Source organism: Oncorhynchus nerka, unplaced genomic scaffold (assembly GCF_034236695.1).
Source record: "Oncorhynchus nerka isolate Pitt River unplaced genomic scaffold, Oner_Uvic_2.0 unplaced_scaffold_5904, whole genome shotgun sequence".
NCBI lineage: Eukaryota > Metazoa > Chordata > Actinopteri > Salmoniformes > Salmonidae > Oncorhynchus > Oncorhynchus nerka.
In genome coordinates, this window is record NW_027035409.1 from 1 (window position 1) to 8,439 (window position 8,439).

At 44.6% G+C, this 8,439-nt stretch overlaps 1 pseudogene; it reads left to right on the forward strand.

Moving 5' to 3' along the window:
• The first annotated feature begins 2,656 nt into the window (after positions 1-2,656).
• Positions 2,657-7,631, forward strand: LOC115118940 (uncharacterized; annotated as a pseudogene).
• Positions 7,632-8,439: the final 808 nt, after the last annotated feature.

The window sequence follows — 8,439 nt, forward strand, 5'->3', positions numbered from 1 at the left end:
TATGCAGTGTGTCTGGGAGTGTGTAGTGTGTCTGGGCGTGTGTAGTGTGTGTGTCTGGGCGTATGTAGTGTGTATGCAGTGTGTGTCTGGGCGTATGTAGTGTGTATGTAGTGTGTGTCTGGGCGTATGTAGTGTGTCTGGGCGTATGTAGTGTGTGTCTGAGCGTATGTAGTTGATAGAGGAATTCTGAATTCCTTTATGTTTAATTGCCAAATCCAATTAAATTCACACTCATTTCTAATTCATGATAAGTTGTAAGTTTATCATTTGCCTGAATTAGCGCGAGACCAGTCTTAAAAACAAGTTCAGCATTTATTCTTGATGAGTACTGACCTAAAATACAAAGAACATTACATTTTAAAGAAAGAAGACATAAAATGACGTCATCAGTTACACCCCCTCTCTCCGATTCTCACAAGAACCCATTGTTTTAGGAATGGAACATTTTCCCAGGCATTTCTTATCTGTCTGAAAAGCCACAGCATCGCTCCCACGTTAACTCTACATTTCAACCTGCCTAAAGGATAAACTCCTCTCCCCTAATGGAATCCAACCAAAACATTCTCATCAGTTTGAAAAACGATCTTATCCCTTTCCCAGGGGACACAGACACAATTCATTTCTGCTTACATTTTCAGTAACAGTACAATTAAGAACCCATACTTTTCAAATCATAACATAAGTATTAGCATGAATGTTTCTAATCATTAATGTATACATAATTGATTATCTAAACTATATTTTCCTCTATCAGTAGTGTGTATGTAGTGTGTGTCTGGGCGTATGTAGTGTGTACTGGGGTGTGAGTGTGTGTCTGGGAGTATGTAGTGTGTACTGGGGTGTGTGTCTGGGCGTATGTAGTGTGTACTGGGGTGTGTGAGTGTGGCGTTAGGTTCTAATTTTCAGAGTATAAAACTCATTTGACAATATCAAAGCTCAAACCAAGTTAATTTTTCCCCAGAGGGTCCATAGATTCTCTCAATGGTGCAGCTGTAGAACAGGATCTGAGGCCAAATCTCCTCAGCCTCCTGAGGGGGAAGAGGCGCCGTCGTGCTCTCGTCACAACTGTGTGGGTGTGTGTGGACCATGTTCATTCCTTAGTAATGTGGATACTAAGGAACTTGGAGGCTCTCGACCTGTTCCACTACAGCCCCATTGATGTGGTTGGAGGCTCTCGACCTGCTCCACTACAGCCCCATTGATGTGGTTGGAGGCTCTCGACCTGTTCCACTACAGCCCCATTGATGTGGTTGGAGGCTCTCGACCTGCTCCACTACAGCCCCATTGATGTGGTTGGAGGCTCTCGACCTGCTCCACTACAGCCCAATTGATGTGGTTGGAGGCTCTCGACCTGCTCCACTACAGCCCCATTGATGTGGTTGGAGGCTCTCGACCTGCTCCACTACAGCCCCATTGATGTGGTTGGAGGCTCTCGACCTGCTCCACTACAGCCCCATTGATTTGGTTGGAGGCTCTCGACCTGCTCCACTACAGCCCCATTGATGTGGCTGGGAGGCCTCCTCGACCTGCCCACTACAGCCCCATTGATGTGGTTGGAGGCTCTCGACCTGCCCACTACAGCCCCATTGATGTGGTTGGAGGCTCTCGACCTGCTCCACTACAGCCCCATTGATGTGGTTGGAGGCTGGTCAGCTTGGCGGATGTGTTGTTGCCTACCCTTAACGCCTGAGCGTGGCGGATGTGTTGTTGCCTCACCCTTAACGCTTAGAGTCGCCCGTTTGGTGGTCAGCGTGGGCGGATGTGTTGTTGCCTACCCCTTAACGCTTAGAGCCGGCCCGTTTGGTGGTCAGCGTGGCGGATGTGTTGTTGCCTACCCTTAACGCCTGAGCCGTCCGTCAGTAAGTCCAGATCCAGTTGCAGAGGAAGGTGTTTAGTCCAGGGTCCTGAGCTCAGTGATGAGCTTGGAGGTGACTGTGGTGTTGAATGCTGAGTTGTAGTCAATGGACAGCATTTTACATACCGGTAGGTAATCCTTTTGTCCAGATGGGTGAGGGTAGTGTGGAGTACAATAGAGATTGAGTCATCTGTGTATCTGTTGGGTATGTGAATTGGATTGGGTCCAGGGTGTCTGGGATGATGGTGTTGATGTGAGCAATGACCAGCCTTTCAAAGCACTTCATGGCTATATATGTGAGTGCTACGGGGCGATAGTCATTTAGGCAGGTTACCTGGGCGTTTTGGGCACGGGGATAATGGTGGTCTGCTTGAAACAAGTTGGTATTACAGACCGGGTTAGGTTGAAAATGTCAGTGAAGACACCTGCCAGATGGTCAGCGTATGCGTCTTGGTATTCCGTCTGGCCCTGCGGCCTTGGTCTTACTCACATCGGCTACGGAGAGCGTGATCACACAGTTGTCCGGAACAGCTGGTGCTCTCATGCATGGTTCAGCATTGCTTGCCTCGAAGTGAGCATAGAAGCAATTTAGCTTGTCTGGTAAACTTGCGTCGCTGGGCAGCTCGTGGCTGAGTTTGGCTTTGTATACTGTGATAGTTTACAAGCCCTGTCACATCCCTCGAGCATCAGAGCCGGTGTCGTAGGATTAGATCTTAGTTCTGTATTGACGCTTTGCCTGTTTGATGGCTCGTCGGATGTCGTGAGCGAATTTCTTATAAGCCTCCGGATTAATGTCCTCTCCTTGAAAGTGGCAGCTCTAGCCTTCAGCTCAATGCGGATGCTGCCTAGAATCCATGGCTTCTGGTTGGGGTACGTACTTACGGTCACTGGAGACGACGTCGTCGATGCACTTATTGATGAAGCTAAACTCCTCAATGTTATTGGATGAATCCCAGAACATATTCCAGTCTGTGCTCGTGAAACAGTAGCTTAGCATCCACTTCATCGGACCAGCACGAACACCTGATTTGACTAATCAAAGTCTTGATGAGAACCGGAGTCGGTGACTAGTGAACAAGATTACTTTCCTATGAGTATATGCGCTTCATAAATGTGAGTTTGACCTTTGACCCTGTGATGACTCAGCAGGTGCATGCAGAGGTAGAGTTTGAGCTGCTGGAGGGAGCTGTGCTGGCTGTCGAGATGCTCAACGGAACACTGCTACACAGCGGACACATCGTCAAGGTCTGGATCTGTCCCTCGTTTTCTGTTTATCTACATTTCTCTCTCCTAACCCCCTCATGTACCGGTCTGGGTTTTTTCTGCCTCTCTTTTTTTCGCTTTCTGTCTCTCTCAATCTCTTTGTGTCTCTCTCAATCTCTTTGTGTCTCTCTCAATCTCTTTGTGTCTCTCTCAATCTCTTTGTGTCTCTCTCAATCTCTTTGTGTCTCTCTCAATCTCTTTGTGTCTCTCTCAATCTCTTTGTGTCTCTCTCAATCTCTGTGTCTCTCTCAATCTCTTTGTGTCTCTCTCAATCTCTGTGTCTCTCTCAATCTCTTTGTGTCTCTCTCAATCTCTTTGTGTCTCTCTCAATCTCTTTGTGTCTCTCTCAATCTCTGTGTCTCTCTCAATCTCTGTGTCTCTCTCAATCGCTTTCTGTCTCTCTCAATCGCTTTCTGTCTCTCTCAATCACTTTGTGTCTCTCTCAATCTCTGTGTCTCTCTCAATCACTTTCTGCCCTGCCTGTGTCTCTTTCACACTGTCCGTCTCCCCACTCTCTTTCTCCTTCGCTCTGTCCTTTTTTCATATACTCGTTCTAATTTCTCCCTCTGACCTTTGCTTCCAGTAATTCTCCCCTTCTGTCTTGTTCCTCGTGCTCTTTCTGAATGTAAATCTAATATGTGTTCTCTCTTCTACCTGTCAGGTCCAGAGACCTGTAAAGGAGTCCATGTTGGATCTGGACGTCTTTCTGAGTTCCCTGCAGGATGACCCGCTAAATGCTAACGTCATCTACGCCGCAGGGCTAAAGGCTAATGCTACAACAGCACAGTTTGCAGCCAAAGTCAATGGGACTGGGCTAAATGCTAATGCAGCTGAAGTCAATGAGACTGGGCTAAATGCTAACATAGCAGCACTCCCAGCTATGGTCAATAGAGCTAGGCTACATGCTAAAGCGAACCATTCGGGGCTCTTAGAAAAGTCAATGGAACTTTTCTAAATGCTAAAGCTAAGCTAGCTGAAGCGAATGGACCTGGGCTACATGCTAAAGCTAAATTTGCTAAGCTAGCAGAGCTCTCAGTTGAAGTCAATGGCACTCTGCTCCAAGTGAAAACTATGCTAGCAGAGATAGCAGCCGAAGCCAATGTTGGAGCGAGGCTCCATGCTAAGACTGCCGGACTCTGTGAAGAGGACCTCCGCGAGGCCTTCGGACAGTACGGAACGGTTCAGGGCGTAATTCTACCGGCAAAGCACTCTGGAAAACAGAAACGTAGGAGACATGCTTTCTTAAGTGAGTCAAAGCTTCACATGTACCAACATCTATTTGATTATTATTATTAATTATTATTATTTTTATTATATTATTATTTATATTTATGTACCAACATTTTTGATGATGATTATTATTATTAATTATTATTATTAGTTTTATAATATTATTAATTATTATTATTAGTTTTATAATATTATTAATTATTATTATTAGTTTTATTATTATTATTAGTTTTATATTATTAATTATTATTATTATTATTATTAGTTTTATATTATTAATTATTATTATTATTATTATTAGTTTTATATTATTAATTATTATTATTATTATTATTATTATTATTAGTTTTATATTATTAATTATTATTATTATTATTATTATTATTAGTTTTATTATTATTAATGATTATTTATTATTTGTATTATTATTTATTATTATTATTTTAATCCAATTTGTAAGTCGCTCTGGATAAGAGCGTCTGCTAAATGACTTAAATGTAAATGTAAAATTATTATTTTATTATTTATTATTTTATCATTATTATTTTATTATTATAATTGTATTATTATTATTTTATCATTATTATTTTATTATTATAATTGTATTATTATTATTTTATCATTATTTATTTATTATTATATTATTATTATATATTTTTTTATATTGTAGTCATTTAACAGACGCTCTTATCCGGAGCAACTTACCCTTGTTGTCTCAGGGATTCGAACCAGCAACCTTTGAACTCCCCGGCCCAATACTCTAATGGCTAGGCTACCTGCCGCCCATCATCCATGACCTGGGTCTAATTTTAGCCGTTGAATTTGAGTTGTTCGAAATATAAAGAATGATTTTTTAAAATGCAATTTGTTTGCTAATCATCATATTAAAAATGTGCACATTTTTCCAGAGTATGATAGTCCTGACACTGTGGACGCGGTCCTCAGCTCACCTGTGGAACTCTGGGACAGGAAGGTGAGCACTCGCAGAGCCCTGACTCCGCCCCACCTGTGCTCCTGGGTTACTATGACGACGACGACTGGGTCCGACAGAGAGACACCGGACGAGTCGTCGCAGGAAACCGGAAGAGAGGAACAGGAAGCGGCGTGCGTGATGAGGAAGTTGGACCGGCGCGTGGGAAGCTGTTCAGATCTCTACCTGACAACACCCTCAGCATCGTACTGCTGCCTGGTCACAACAGGTGAGAACAGACACTGGCCCAATCCCAAATCAATCACCTTATGCACTTGTGGAGATCTGAAAGGATTTAATTGGTATGAGCAATATGTTGATATCACCTAGCCTATCAGGAGGTCAATGTGGAGCTCTATTACCAGGTTTCTTAAACCTGTCAACTCTTCTCAGATCTGTGCTTAGGGGTTGTGATTTGAGATCGGGCCCAAGTCATGTTAGGACACCAGAGGTGTATCCACAGCGTAGCAAAACATTTAGCAAAAACCAACTAGTGTCTCCTTTTGGACGATGTTTAGTTATGGTAGCCCCTCCCTGTTTTGGACGATGTTTAGTTATGGTAGCCCCTCCCTGTTTTGGACGATGTTTTGTTATGGTAGCCCCTCCCTGTTTTGGACGATATTTAGTTATGGTAGCCCCTCCCTGTTTTGGACGATGTTTAGTTATGGTAGCCCCTCCCTGTTTTGGACGATGTTTAGTTATGGTAGCCCCTCCCTGTTTTGGACGATGTTTAGTTATGGTAGCCCCTCCCTGTTTTGGACGATGTTTAGTTATGGTAGCCCCTCCCTGTTTTGGACGATGTTTTGTTATGGTAGCCCCTCCCTGTTTTGGACGATGTTTAGTTATGGTAGCCCCTCCCTGTTTTGGACGATGTTTTGTTATGGTAGCCCCTCCCTGTTTTGGACGATATTTAGTTATGGTAGCCCCTCCCTGTTTTGGACGATGTTTAGTTATGGTAGCCCCTCCCTGTTTTGGACGATGTTTAGTTATGGTAGCCCCTCCCTGTTTTGGACGATGTTTAGTTATGGTAGCCCCTCCCTGTTTTGGACGATGTTTAGTTATGGTAGCCCTCCCTGTTTTGGACGATGTTTTGTTATGGTAGCCCCTCCCTGTTTTGGACGATATTTAGTTATGGTAGCCCCTCCCTGTTTTGGACGATGTTTAGTTATGGTAGCCCCTCCCTGTTTTGGACGATGTTTAGTTATGGTAGCCCCTCCCTGTTTTGTCCCTTTGTTTCCAATGGGTTCCTAGTGAATACAACCCCTGGTGAGGAAAGGGGTTTTCACAGGATGGGTTGTTGTTTTCTATAGAGAGAGGGAACTCAGGGGGGGCTGTTGTTTTCTATAGAGAGGGGGAACTCAGGGGGGGGCTGTTGTTTTCTATAGAGGAGAAGGAACTCAGGGGTGTTGTTTTCTATAGAGAGAGGGAACTCAGGGGGCTGTTGTTTTCTATAGAGAGGGGGAACTCAGGGGGGGCTGTTGTTTTCTATAGAGGAGAAGGAACTCAGGGGTGCTGTTTTCTATAGAGAGAGGAACTCAGGGGGCTGTTGTTTTCTATAGAGAGAGGAACTCAGGGGGCTGTTGTTTTCTATAGAGGAGAGGGAACTCAGGGGGCTGTTGTGTTCTATAGAGAGAGGGAACTCAGGGGGCTGTTGTTTTCTATAGAGAGGGGAACTCAGGGGGCTGTTGTTTTCTATAGAGAGAGGAACTCAGGGGGCTGTTTTCTATAGAGAGAGGGAACTCAGGGGCTGTTGTTTTCTATAGAGAGAGGAACTCAGGGGGCTGTTGTTTTCTATAGAAAGAGGGAACTCAGGGGGCTGTTTTCTATAGAGAGAGGAACTCAGGGGGCTGTTGTTTTCTATAAGAGGAGAAGAGGGGAACTCAGGGGGCTGTTGTTTTCTATAGAAAGAGAGGAACTCAGGGGGGCTGCATTTCTATAGAGAGAGGGAACTCAGGGGGCTGGTGGTTACTTTCTATAGAGAGAGGAACTCAGGATGGGTTGTTGTTTTCTATAGAGAGGGAACTCAGGGGGCTGTTTTCTATAGAGAGAGGGAACTCAGGGGGCTGTTGTTTTCTACAGAGAGAGGGAACTCAGGGGGCTGTTGTTTCCTATTATTTAGAGAGGGGTGGATTCTAATACGCTGTCGGTTTGCTTTTTCAGTTCCCATGGCGATGGTCTGTGTTTCCTGGAGGTCAAACAGGGGTCAGCAGCACTCGGTGACCACACCCACGACCTGATGCTACCCTGCATAGTGTACCTTGCCAAGATTCCCAGAAATCCAGTTTCCTTCCCCCAAGATTCCCAGAAATCCCGGTTGGAGGATTCTGTTTCTTGCTTACCCCCTCCCTGATTTCGTGAATCTTCCAAACGGGACATTTTAGGAAAGTTAACAGATGTTGACAACACTTTGGCCTGCGATACTGTGTTTTTACCATCTTGGTGTTGTGGCCCAGCAGTGGGTTGCAACTTGACTAACAACGACAGCTATAGGCTACGAGAGTATTGGGTTATGTTTTAAATAAAGAGGTGAGTCTACTTACGAGTGTTTGATATGTTTCTGTCAGTACAGCTGGACAGGGTTTTGGACACAGGCAATGAATTGAAGGTAAACACAGGATGTCTGATATGACACCCTACTCCCTATGTAGTGTGCACTATGGGCACCCTATTCCCTATGTAGTGTGCACTATGGCACCCTATTCCCTATGTAGTGTGCACTATGGGCACCCTATTCCCTATGTAGTGTTCACTATGAGCACCCTATTCCCTATGTAGTGTGCACTATGGGCACCCTATTCCCTATGTAGTGTGCACTATGGGCACCCTATTCCCTATGTAGTGTGCACTATGGGCACCCTATTCCCTATGTAGTGTGCACTATGGGCACCCTATTCCCTATGTAGTGTTCACTATGAGCACCCTATTCCCTATGTAGTGTTCACTATGAGCAGCCTATTCCCTATGTAGTGTGCACTATGGGCACCCTATTCCCTATGTAGTGTGCACTATGGGCACCCTATTCCCTATGTAGTGTGCACTATGGGCACACCATGGGTCCTGGCAAAACTCTCTACAGGGCTTATTAGGGTGCCATTTTGGACGTAAACTCACTGTGTTTGAC